The 12,418-nt window shown below is 41.7% G+C and overlaps 1 protein-coding gene and 1 long non-coding RNA gene across 2 annotated transcripts in view; both read right to left on the bottom strand.

Annotated features, from left to right (window-relative positions):
• LOC147685285 (alpha-N-acetylgalactosaminidase-like) overlaps nt 1–12,418 on the bottom strand; it is a 250,557-nt gene that overhangs the window by 15,593 nt on the left and 222,546 nt on the right. The gene's annotated exons all lie outside the window — the stretch shown is intronic.
• LOC147685286 (uncharacterized) lies at nt 5,567–8,718 on the bottom strand. Its single transcript, XR_015300431.1, has 2 exons — nt 7,548–8,718; nt 5,567–6,859 (listed from the first exon to the last, which is right to left on the bottom strand). It is a non-coding gene; the product is annotated as an uncharacterized LOC147685286 (long non-coding RNA).

The raw sequence follows: 12,418 nt of genomic DNA, 5'->3' as shown, positions 1-12,418 counted from the left end.
CCTGCCACACTTATGGCAGCCAAAAGCAGTACAAAAGGGGGTGGTGATGGACGGAGCATCTGAATCAATCAAACACTCACACCCAGTCAAAAGATCTGGGTTTAATCCATGACCGTTCTTTAGCCCACTCTGCCACCCCAGTTCAGACATGACTATATGCAAATCAGTCTGAACCCTGTGCCTCATGGGAACAGTCCAGCCCGAACTGCCAAGCCATGTCTTCCCTGGACCGGAAACAAGCTTCCGAGGACCGGTTTCTGGCATTCCAGCCGTCTTCAGCCCGGCTTGCTTGAATCCAGTGGCAAAGTGAGCAAGGGACTCACGTCTGAGTATACCCTGCCACACTTATGGCGGCCAAAAGCAGTACAAAAGGGGGTGGTGATGGACGGAGCATCTGAATCAATTAAACATTCACACCCAGTCAAAAGATCTGGGTTTAATCCATCACCGTTCTTTAGCCCACTCTGCCACCCCAGTTCAGACATGGCTATATGCAAAACAGTCTGACCCTGTGCCTCATGGCAACAGTCCAGCCCGAACTGCCAAGCCATGTCTTCCCTGGACCGGAAACAAGCTTCCGAGGACCGGTTTCAGGCATTCCAGCCGTCTTCAGCCCGGCTTGCTTGAATCTAGTGGCAAAGTGAGCAAGGGACTCACGTCTGAGTATACCCTGCCACACTTATGGCGGCCAAAAGCAGTACAAAAGGGGGTGGTGATGGACGGAGCATCTGAATCAATCAAACACTCACACCCAGTCAAAAGATCTGGGTTTAATCCATCACCGTTCTTTAGCCCACTCTGCCACCCCAGTTCAGACATGGCTATATGCAAATCAGTCTGACCCTGTGCCTCATGGGAACAGTCCAGCCTGAACTGCCAAGCCATGTCTTCCCTGGACCGGAAAACATATGTAGTCACAGATACACCACTCAGACATTTATTCAATCACCAACACACCCATAGAGACACTAACGCACCCATACATCCCTTTGCAGATGCACTTTTTATTCCATACAACCACTGAAATCACCCACTCAGGCATCTATGCACAGACTCATACCCCCCCACGCACCCACCCACACAGACACTCAGGGACCCATAGAGATACTCAGGCTACAAATCAATAACCTAAATAGACACTCATGTAGCTATTCAGCAATCCATGCACTTGCTTACTTACCAACGGAGAGACTAATACAGACTTTTACACAGTTTAATCACTAACCCATGCATTCAGTAAGACACGTTCCATCACTTACTTAAACAGTCAGTCACGCACATACAAAATAATTCCTTTAGGCACTTGTAAATGCATTTATTCTTCAATACACCTTGGCATATGTATATATAAAACATATTTAACCTTTACAGAAACACACATTCACTGGATGATGTCATGAGTGTCGTCATCAGTGATGCAATTTGAGATATCATCAGTGATGTCACTGACCATGTCATGAATATGTGACATCATCAGCAGTGCATTGCGGGCGCGCAAGTTATAGTTAGCTCAGCTAACTGTAACAGGAGATTTTCTCTGGTTTTATATGAGTCGAATGTTCAACTAACTATAACGTCCCTGAAACCTATGTTTTTTTAGTGAATTTCTAAGGCTTTTTTAAATGCTAATTCCTAACTATAACGTGCCTAAATCCTATGGTTTTTTCAGTGAATATACATATATATATATATATATATATATATATATATATATATATATATATATATATATATATATATATATATATATATATATATATATATATATATATATATATATATATATATATATATATATATATATATATATATATATATATATATATATATATATATATATATTTTGCTCCTTTTGTTTCCCTGTGCCCGGGAATTGCAGCGCTCGGCGTTGGGTTCGTATTCCCTGCGGCGGTACCACGCCGCTCCTAAATTGCACACAAACCTTCTTTGACAGAAGGATTAACGGGACGAACTCTCGTATTTAAGAAATTATTCTATTTTTATTCAATTTTTAGCCTTCAGATCGCATTTATGCAGCAAAAGACAAACACCGAACTACGCGTTTCGGGAGCACCTCTCCCTTGCTCACGATCGTCTGATCTCAGGAAGTCAGTTCTTTTAAAGTTACAGAGTAACATTTCCCGCTTAGTGTGCTCATTGTCTCTAGGCATTCTGGAGGTTGTAGTTTTCATTAAAAACAAGTATGGTTCTTTGACTTTAAACATTCAACCTTGTTGCTTTTCAATCAATTAGAAATGTTTTTTTATGTATGTGGTCATATAAATTTGTCCTTGTCCAACAAATCCCAATTTTCTTTCTTTTGTATTCTACATGAATGTTTATAGATTTCAGTTTCCAAAGACGTATTGCTCAAGACATTATATATTACCTACTGGCGGTCGCCAGTAGGTAGGTATAGTTAGGGCTATTTTCCATGGAAAAAGCGATTTTTCTTTCTTCAATAACTTTAGCGCCGGTTGATGAATCTTCGCAAAATTTTAGAAACGTGTGATCAGCTCAGGTCAGCTCCTGTCTTGAAAGTTTCAGGATGATTCGCCAAGCAGGGGGCGTGAAAAAAGGGGGGGTCCCAAAGCGTGTTTTCCCTATGTTATTTCCCATAGGAAACTTTAGACATGGCTACAGCCCGAACTGCTGAACAGAATTACAACAAATTTGGCAAAAAGGTAGTGCTTGATTCTGAAAGTGACCTTTTTTTAAATGGTGTAAATCCGTTCAATAGTTGCTGATAAATTAAAAAAATAAAATTTTGATATTTAGGGACGCGGTGGATTCGCAAACCCTCTCGACCACAAGCTTTACTGTGATTGGCTGCCAACACTCCAAACCAGGAAGTGTTGGCAGCCATCTTGTGACTCGGTAGAACTGAGTCACAAGAAAACAAGGAAACAAAGGTTAAAAAACAAGCTAGGGGGCAGAGTAGAAACACCCTGACCCCCTAGGCATGCTCAGGAGGTTCCAAAAGGACCCCCAGGGCCAAAAAAAGCATTTTTGTTTTATTAAATTTCAGCGGAAATCGAGTTGGGGTCGCAAATACTGCCAAACTTATAAAACAAAATGAAGCGCGGGCTTCGGTGCTTTGTTTTCTATAAGCCCCCGGGTGGGCTAGGTCCCGGGGCATTGCCGCAGGGGCCCCCACAGCCCCGGGAACCGCCCCCTCCCCGGGACTATGTAATGATATGGGGGAGGGCACGCGGCCCTCCCACAACCCCGGGGACCACTATTCCCCATGGCTTGTTCTTTAATTTGTGGGGGGCCTCCAAGGCCCACCAAAGCCCCAGGGACCACCACCCCTAGGGCTTTTCTCAAATGTTCGCAGGGGCACACGGCCCCCTGCAGCCCCCGGTACCGCCATACCCTGGCGCTTGTTTTTTTAAATAAAAACAAGCCTGTGGGGGGGCCCACACGGCCCCCTTTCCGTTTAGATTTTTTTTTTTTTAAATAGGGGTCAGGCCCTTTGGGGATCGGGTCCCCAGGGCCCCAAAATAAAAAAAGAAAGTGGCCACACTGTCCCCTTCTAAAAAATTAAAATTAAAAAAATGACCAGCATCGCGCCGGCCACCCAGCAACACTGCACAACTCAACTCCAACAATGTATTTTAAGGCCTATACGTACTGTACTGCGTCACTCCTTACTCCTGCTTCAAGCAGGCGTAAGGTTTTGACGCTGTGGCGTCCTAAAAGTAAAGCAGTGAAATCTTGAAGTTTTCACTGCGCCACTTTTACGAGGCCTTCCTGCATGGGATCGCCCAACCTGTATACATTATACCTGATGCAGGTCTAATGTGATGCAGAGCTTTACAACTTGAAGCATCTCCCGGGGGTCTGAACACACATGAGGAATTGGCTGTACATTTGGGTGACTAGGTAGCTGTGAAGAAGGATTTTGAAACTGATAAAAAAACTTGATTGATTGGAATGAAGAGATTTTAATGGAGAAATAGGAGTTGATGGAGGTATAGGACACTGAATATTCCCAATGTTTACTTTCTGCATTTCATTCTTCAAGCGCACTATATCATCAGACCTTCTTTTTGCTGAAAAGTTGCATGCCTATTTCCAACAGCTTTTTGGCTTTCTCTCTGGACATTACCTATGGTAAGGAGTAAAAACTGCCTTTTATTAATAAAAAGTCTAATATCAGTGCTTTGACTCCTGCGCTTCTCATACTACTTCTTCAATACAGAGTACCGGCATGATGGCGCAATCTAGTTCATTGAGATCGGTGGCCTCACCGACTTCAATTAAATTGCAAATTTCATCTTCTGACACCAAACATCTTAAGCAGGATCCTCCTTCTCCACCAAAGTCGATCTCTCCTGTTTCCTTGGACACTGTACTGGATGAAATAGGTGCTCTTCGTCCATTTATTGAGGAAACAAATTCTCATCTGCAAGTCTTGGCTTCTAAGTGGACATCTATGGAGTCTCGTATTTCCATGGTGGAACAACATGTTGGAGAGATTCATGATGTGTCTGTCAAGGTCGCTACCCTAGAAAAGGAGGTCCTACTTTCTAAGAAATATTCTGAAGATTTGAAAAAACAAAATAGAGGCGATAATCTTTGTTTATATGGCTTTCCGGAGGGCCTGGAAGGTGAGAACCCTGTTAATTTGTTCTCCACCTTTCTCCCAAAGCTTCTGGACCTTCTTCCATCTCCAAGCCTAAGCAGTCAGCGTGCTCATAGGTTGGGCCCTCGTTTGACATCTACGTCAGCTCCTACGAAACCAAGATGTGTAATCTTCCTCTTTTTGAAATTTACTAACCTTCTACAAGTTTTAAACTCTGCCAAAGCCAAAAAAACAGCTTTCTTGGTCTGGTTCCAAATTATGCATCTCTCAGGACGTTTCTTCAACAACTGCCAAACGTCGTAAGGATTTTCTCGATCTTCGTCATGCTCTGCACACAATGGGTGCAAGATGTAGGTTCTTTCACCCATGCTTATATAAGGTGATTTAAAAAAAAAACATACACCTTTGAGGATCCAGTAGACTTGGGAAAATTCATTCATTCCCACTCTACAACGTTGATGGAAATTGCTGGTCCTTCTTCCTCTGTAACTTCGATACCTCGACTGATTTCTCTTTTTGCAATATGGTTGCTCTACATGATTTAATCAGATACTTTTTCCCTACAGGTTGCTTATTGTTTGCTGACACTTGTTTGCTGTTATCTGTTCTATAGTATGACATTCTTTTTTGTCTCTTCTGTTTTTCTCTTACCACAGAATTTGTGTTTGGCATTTCCTTGTATATCCGTTTCCTGCTCGTTTTATTCACCATGTTGTGGTTCGCTCCTCCTGTCTGGGTATGCCGTCTCCACTTGTGTCTTGCCACTCCTTGTATTTTTTCTTCTAGTCCCCTCCCTAAAAGGTACGTATTACAGTCGTCAAGCTCCTTTTTCCTATTCTTATTGTTACTACATGTATTTTTCTTTAATGGTTGACTTGTACTGTTTTTTCTTGCTTCTTTTATCCCCTTTTCTTTCCGATTTCTCTCCTTCACCTTCTTCATTCAATACATCTCCCTTCTCTTTTTTTCTTGCATCAATTTTCATCATGTGATTCTATTTTTTACTCATTCTATTTATGTTCAAAGTTATCTCATGGAATGTAAAAGTTTTTATTAATCCCATAAAGAAGCAGAGAATATTATCACACCTAGCTACATATATTCCTTATCTAGTTCTACTGCAAGAGACCCATTTACAAAACGTTATATACCCCAGAGTCTTCCCCACTTCCCTCGTCTATTGACTCATATCTTAATCAAGTTTCACCCCCTTCTCATGCAGATCTTGATTTTGGGTCTCTAGAATCTGATCTCTCTATCCAAGAGATCTCTCAATCTTGAAATCTCCTTAAGAAAAACAAAACACCAGGTCCCAATGGTTTCACGGTGGAATTCTTTCTAAATTTTTCACATCTTCTATTTCCTAAACTTTTCCAACTTTTTCAATTCTTTCCCACTAATGGTAAAGCACAGGGTACTTTATTAGATGCTACAATTTGTTTAATTCATAAAGATGGCCGTGATCCCAAACAATGTAAAAGCTACCGTCCTATTTCTTTGGTTAACTTTGATTATAAGATTTTTGCCAAGCTACTCGCGCTGCATCTTGAAATTAATTGGTTTAGAGCAATGTGGTTTCGTCAAGGGTAGATTAACATTGACAACTCTTGTTTATTTTTTATTGTTTTAAATAAAGCCTCATCTCTCTCATACCCTCTCGCTGCTGTTTCTATTGATGCAGAGAAGGCTTTTGACAGAGTTAATTGGTCTTTTTTTATTGAAAGCCCTCCATTGGTATGGTTTTGGTCCTAAATGTATTTCTTTAATATCTTTACTATATTCAGCTTCTAAAGCTTCTGTTATTGTTATTGGTCTTGTTTCTCAATCTTTTAACCTTCACCGCGGTGAACGTCAAGGTTGCCCTCTCTCGTCCCTTCTTTTTATTTTATCTCTTGAGCCTTTCTTATCACATATCGGTCATAGCTTATCCATTTCTGGTTTAAAATACGGGGATCATCATTTGAAATGATCTGCATATGCGGATGATATCTTACTTTTTATCTCATCCCGAAACTCCTATCCCTCCTCTTCTGCAAGAGATCTCAGATTTTTCTCTTGTTTCTGGTTATAAGAGAAGTTCCGATAAGACAGAAATTCTTCCTATTACAAAATGTTGTTTTAAACAACATTTTGATGCAACCGGTTTCCATTGGAATAGCTCTAAAATCATGTATTTGGAAATTGGTTTAATAACTCCATATTTGATTCAGTTAGAATCAATATGAAGGAGGTGCTTGTTGCATCTCTAAACTCCTATCCTATTAGAACCCTCTTTTTTAAGCATGGGCGGATTTTGCGAATTTGCGAATTTTTGGATTTGCGAATTTGCGATCCGCAAAATTCGCGAATTTGTGCGAATTTGCGTTTTTTTTGCGTGTTTGCAGGGCGATTTGCGTGTTCGCGGGGTGCTTTTCGTGTTCGCGGGGGTTTTTTTGTGAGACCGCTTGTTGTTGTGCCCTTCTGCCCTCTGCCCCACTCGTTTTTATGCCCTTCTGCCCCACTCGATTTTGTGCCATTCTGCCCTCTGCCCCACTCGTTTTTGTGCTCTTCTGCCCTCTGCCACACTCGTCTTTGTACCCTTCTGCCCTCTGCCCCTCTCCTGTTTTATTTTAGAATGGCGCCAGCAAGCTGCCAGCGCCATTCTAAAATAGTTACTGAGTTAGCTTCATCAGGAAGCACTAATAGATAAAATAAAGCAGGTGCTCGAATTCAGTTAAACTCGAGCACCTGCTTCTATTAGTGCTTCCTGTTGAAGCTAACTTAGTAACTATTTTAGAATGGCGCTGGCAGCTTGAAGGCGCCATTCTAAAATAGTTACTAGCTTGAAGCTTGAACTTTTGCCCCTGGATCCGTTCCGCTTGCGGACTCGCGGATTTTCGGCAAATTCGCGGGAGTTAGCGGATTGCAAATTTGCCGAAAATCCACAAGCGAGCGGAACGGATTTTGCGCCCATGCTTACTCTTTTTCTTTCTTGGTGGGGACGGCTTGATTCGATCAAAATGACGATTACTCCTATTTTATTATATATTCTTTCTATGATTCCCATTCACATCCCTAATATCTATTTTAAAAAAATTGACTCCCTTCTCTCTAACTTTTTATGGAACAATAACAAATCTAAACTTTTTCTGCATTCCTCCGTAAACCTAAATCTTCGGGTGGAGTGAATTTTCCTGATTTTCGATTGCATCATAAAGCCTTTTGCCTTCTATCAGCTTCTAAATGGCTCCTTTCCAATGTAGTGTTTCCATTGAACGCTCCTTACTTACTTGCATCCTTTTCTTTCAAGGAAGTTCTTAGTTTTTCAACAAAAGCTAATTTTACCTCTCTTCCGTTATTTAAACACACGTGTTCAATATTAAAACCTCATTATAGTTTGGAGATTATTTCTAGGACTACTTTTCTTCAATCTCCCCTTTGGTACAATCATCTCATTACCCTTAATACTAGACCTATTTTTTAGAAATCCTTGAGAAGTAAGGGAATTATATGGGTTCAGGACTTATTTGATGTTTTTTCTCCTTGCTCTTTCCCTCAATTCCAAGACACTTTTAAATGCCCTTGCTCATTCTGGCACAATTTCTCTACTCTGATGGCAATTATCCTAGATGTTTTTTACTCTCTACCTTCCTCTGAATTTACTCCTGCAGCGAATCCTATTCTCAAATTATTAACTATTTTTTCCCAAAGCTTCCTTGATCTATAAACTCCTTCTTTCTCCTGTTCCTGCCCTTCCTAAATCTAAAATAGAAGCTGCTTGGGAAGTGGATTTGGGCTGTGTTTGGAGCATAGATTTCAGGAACAAACTCTGGAGTAAGTCTTTGAAGACCTCTAGATCATCTACTACTACTCAATCCCTGTTCTTTCTGTATCATAGATTATACTATACACCCTCAAATACCCAAGTTTACATACTCTGACGATGATGTTTGCTGGTCATGTCAATCTCCTCTGGTTGATTTGATGCAACTTCTTTTCCTTTGCCCAGCTGTTGCTTCCTTTTTGAAATATGTTTGGAACACCTCTCTATTATTTTCAGTGTACACACGCCTCTGATAAACTTTAATCTCTTTTTGGGCTGTTTGTCAGACTTTTTGGGATTGTCTTATTTGACTTGATGTTGGCTTTAGCTTTCCGAATAAGCTATATGAAGTGGGATGGCGGCACACCCTCTATGAAAGTTCAACTAGGTCAACTTAAATAGGATCATAAACGTATCTTCGGGTGCCCAGGAAAGAGTCCCTCCTGGCCAGTGGGGGCTCCAAATTTCAAGAAAAGAGCTTTCCAGAAGATCTCACTTAACTGGAAATGCTAATCTAACCTCTCAGTGAGGTCCTTGTGGAATAATGTCTGTCATTACCATAGATTAGATATTGCATTTGCTTCTTCTGTTAAACCATATGTAAATAGGGATTTATTTTGGCTACCCTTAACTAATTATCTAACTAGGATTTCACTTCACGTTTCTCGTAACCGTTCTGAGAATTTTCATCATCCATAGTTCTTTTGATCGTTGTTTTTTCTCCCCTACATTATTTTCTCCCCTTTTTCAGGTTTTTGCATTTCATATGGTGTTATATTTCTACCTGCCTCTTGGATAAGTTTAATTCGTATATTATTTTTAATTTGTTGTTTAGGTTTAATAAGTCTAAAATGTATTCTCATGATCTTCAATTTGAAGAATGTTATTATTCTCCCTTGTTTATCTCCTCTCTTCCCTCCCCCTGTTTTTCCTGTATTATTACTAAAACATAACCAGCTTTCTACTCTGATTTTTTTACCCGTTGACTTCTCCATTATATTGTGGATATTTTGTTTCTCATGCTCTATTCTTATGTAATTGTTACTTACTTAATAAAGCTTATTAAACATAAAAAAGCTGTTTCTTTTTCAAATATTTTGACTAATTATTTTAAAAGGGAATTAGCAAAGCAAAGGTTAATCGGAACCTAGATATCTACAAATACTGTGCATTTGATTTGCAACATAGAGATTGAAAAAAGGAGGGACAATTAATTTTAAAATAATTCTATAAAATCAGTGTGTGATGAAGCATTTGAAACTTATGTCAGCTGGAGGCTTTCAAGTCTGTCTGAAATACTAAAATATGCCAATAGATTGTAGCAATGAAACCCGCAGCTTCCATGCATTACAATCAAAATTGGGAATTTTGCAAAACAGAATTGTAAGAATGTATTGCAGACTCAACAATGGCATTTGCCAATACTAATGCTTTCACATTTCACAGATGACCACTGCCTACTGATATTGCTGGAACTATAAGCCACCACTGCCATCATGATTCATCCCATCAACTATATCCTGCAATCTCGAACGGGATACACTGGCAACACCTTTGACTGGGTCTCCTCTGTTCTATCAAATAAATAATAGTTACTTCACATGGGCACCTCTGAGTGCTAGAATAATCCTCTCACCAACAGAGCCACTAAGGGTTTAATCTTTTTTTATTTGTTTATTGAAGTTTTAAAGATACAAAAACCAGTAAAAGATCTGCATCAACAACATCATGTATTAGTTGGAGAAAGTGAATAAGTACATGTCATCCTTGGAAAAACAGCACAGCCGTACACAGGGCGATGGCCCCACAGTACAGAAGACCTGATACACATGCCAACCCTCCTCTTCTTTCCTCCTACACTCCTAATCCACAACAATCTTACATGCACTCCCAATCCCTCGAAGGTGTGTGTGTTAATACATATGTTTGCAGGGGATCCCACATATCTCTCGGCCTTGAGACCGGAGGGATGAGTTCAGTATATATAAAAGAGATTGTTCCTGCCATATTATAAGGTGTTGGATCCAGTCCTTGAATATTGGCGCTCTGCCCTGTCCGTACCTGCAAGCTACCTTTCTTTTTGCCAACACTACTGCAGCAAATTTCCTATAAGCTGCCTCAATTTCCTCAGTATACCCCAGCAAGGCCATAATGAAAGACATCGGCAACGGCATCCCTACCATCTCTCCGAGCACTTCTAGGATCTGCCGCCAATATGCCATGATAGGTTCACACATGCCCATGCTAAGTGCAGGAAGTCCGCCTTTCCCCGCCCACACCTGTCACATCTATTATCTGTCTGGATCTGAAACCTATGCTTCTCAGCAGGGGTGTAATACAGAGTCAGTGAAGAAATGTATAATGTATTATCCTCAAGGCGCTATTTGCTAATATGTTTCCTGCCTGATTACAACAATATGTCCACTGTTTATCCGGCAGGGGTATGCCAATATCGACCTCCCATTGTGTCCAGGAGGCAGCAGGAGTATGTGCCTCTGATGCCAGCATGTGGCGGTGTGGCAGGGAAACTATGTGAGAAGGGGACATGCACTGTAAAATTATATGTAGTGGGCCCAGCATTTGTGGCTCTCGAGGGAAGTCAGGTGTGGTAGCCTTGACGCTCTGGCAGAGTGTCCCATACATGAACAACTCCACAGACGTGGATTCACTATTGTGGAAAAAATTGTTCCTTAGTTTTTAAAAGCCCAGTATTATAGAGGTCTCTCCATGTGTTCATTTGGAATTTGTACAGCATTCGCTGAGAGACCACGTCTCCCGCTACCTCAAGGTCCAGTGAATATAGCATTGGTATTTCGAGCCTAGCAGCTACGCCCCTCCATGCCGCCTTGGTGCAATCTACAGTGGTGGGGTCCAAATGCCTGCCCTTGGGTTTATGCACAATAAATCCCGCTAGTGGAATGGGATCCATATATCCCTGCTCAATGGCTAGGTGTGGCATGTACGGGAGAAGGGTGAAACCCGAATGTGGCATAGTGGCATAGTGTGCCTGCGCACATATGTAGTATAGTTTCATGTCCGGTGCCTCAAAGCCCACTTATGTAAACTTTATCCTGGGTTGTCCCCCCATGTCAATCCAATCAGCTGCAATTGGAGCATTTAAAATAAATGTGGGCCTGAGTTGTACAGTTTGTTAAGAAACAGGTACAACAGCTTGGGTAGTATTATTATTTTTATTCATAATATGTGTCCCTCCATAGAGTGGGGTAGAGCAATCCAATGTGCTATCATGTACGTAAGGGACGTCAAAGTGAGAGTTATCTTCGCGGATGGCTACAGAGTACCACGCCGCCGAGTAGCCAGGTGACGCTTCACTCCGCCCCTCAGTAATGGTGAGCAGTGGCACGTAGTGGACGGCAGCGCTTCCTGGCAACCTTCTTTCCATGGCGGCTTCTCAACGCTTCCTATGTCTTCCTGTGGACCGGGTGAGCTGCGTCCTCCCCCCCGCATGCCGCGGACGAAGGCAGCAGACATAACCTGGTTTTTGTAGCACTCGGGGGAATGTGATCCCAGCGAGCGGCGGCAAGCAGCAAGGAGGCACTGAGGCATGGAGCTTGGTGAAGTGGTCTCCAGCGGAGTGAAGAACAGAGTGAAGAGCGACGAGTCCGCGCCTTGTTAAAACCCCTGACCTACCCCTGTACAGAGGAGAGGAGGTGTCAAATAGCAAAAAAATCAACAGGAAAATTGAAGTACGAGGGGGTGAAGGGCAAAAGAGAAAGAGGAGCCGGGGGGCAGAAATTTGACATTGGCATTTTGCTGACGCATAGTGCTCGAAGCTTTTAGAGTCTCAGGAGTTGACTTATCAAAACATTAAAGGCAGAATCTTCTCCTCTTCATTATTTCCTTTGATTAAAGAAAACATTATGTGTGACCCCCCCTGAGATGCAAAAGAATACTCGTCTCGCTAAGGCTAAAGCCCGCCTCCTGCTGGTGAAATGAGGGAGAGAGGCTAGAGAGGCAAAGAAAGCGGTGAGCTTGGCTGGAATAGAAAACGCTACCCCCTCGCATTC

The sequence above is a fragment of the Lissotriton vulgaris genome, chromosome 10, assembly GCF_964263255.1.
Source record: "Lissotriton vulgaris chromosome 10, aLisVul1.2, whole genome shotgun sequence".
In the NCBI taxonomy this organism is placed as follows: Eukaryota; Metazoa; Chordata; class Amphibia; order Caudata; family Salamandridae; genus Lissotriton; species Lissotriton vulgaris.
This window is presented reverse-complemented; position numbering and strand designations above follow the sequence as displayed.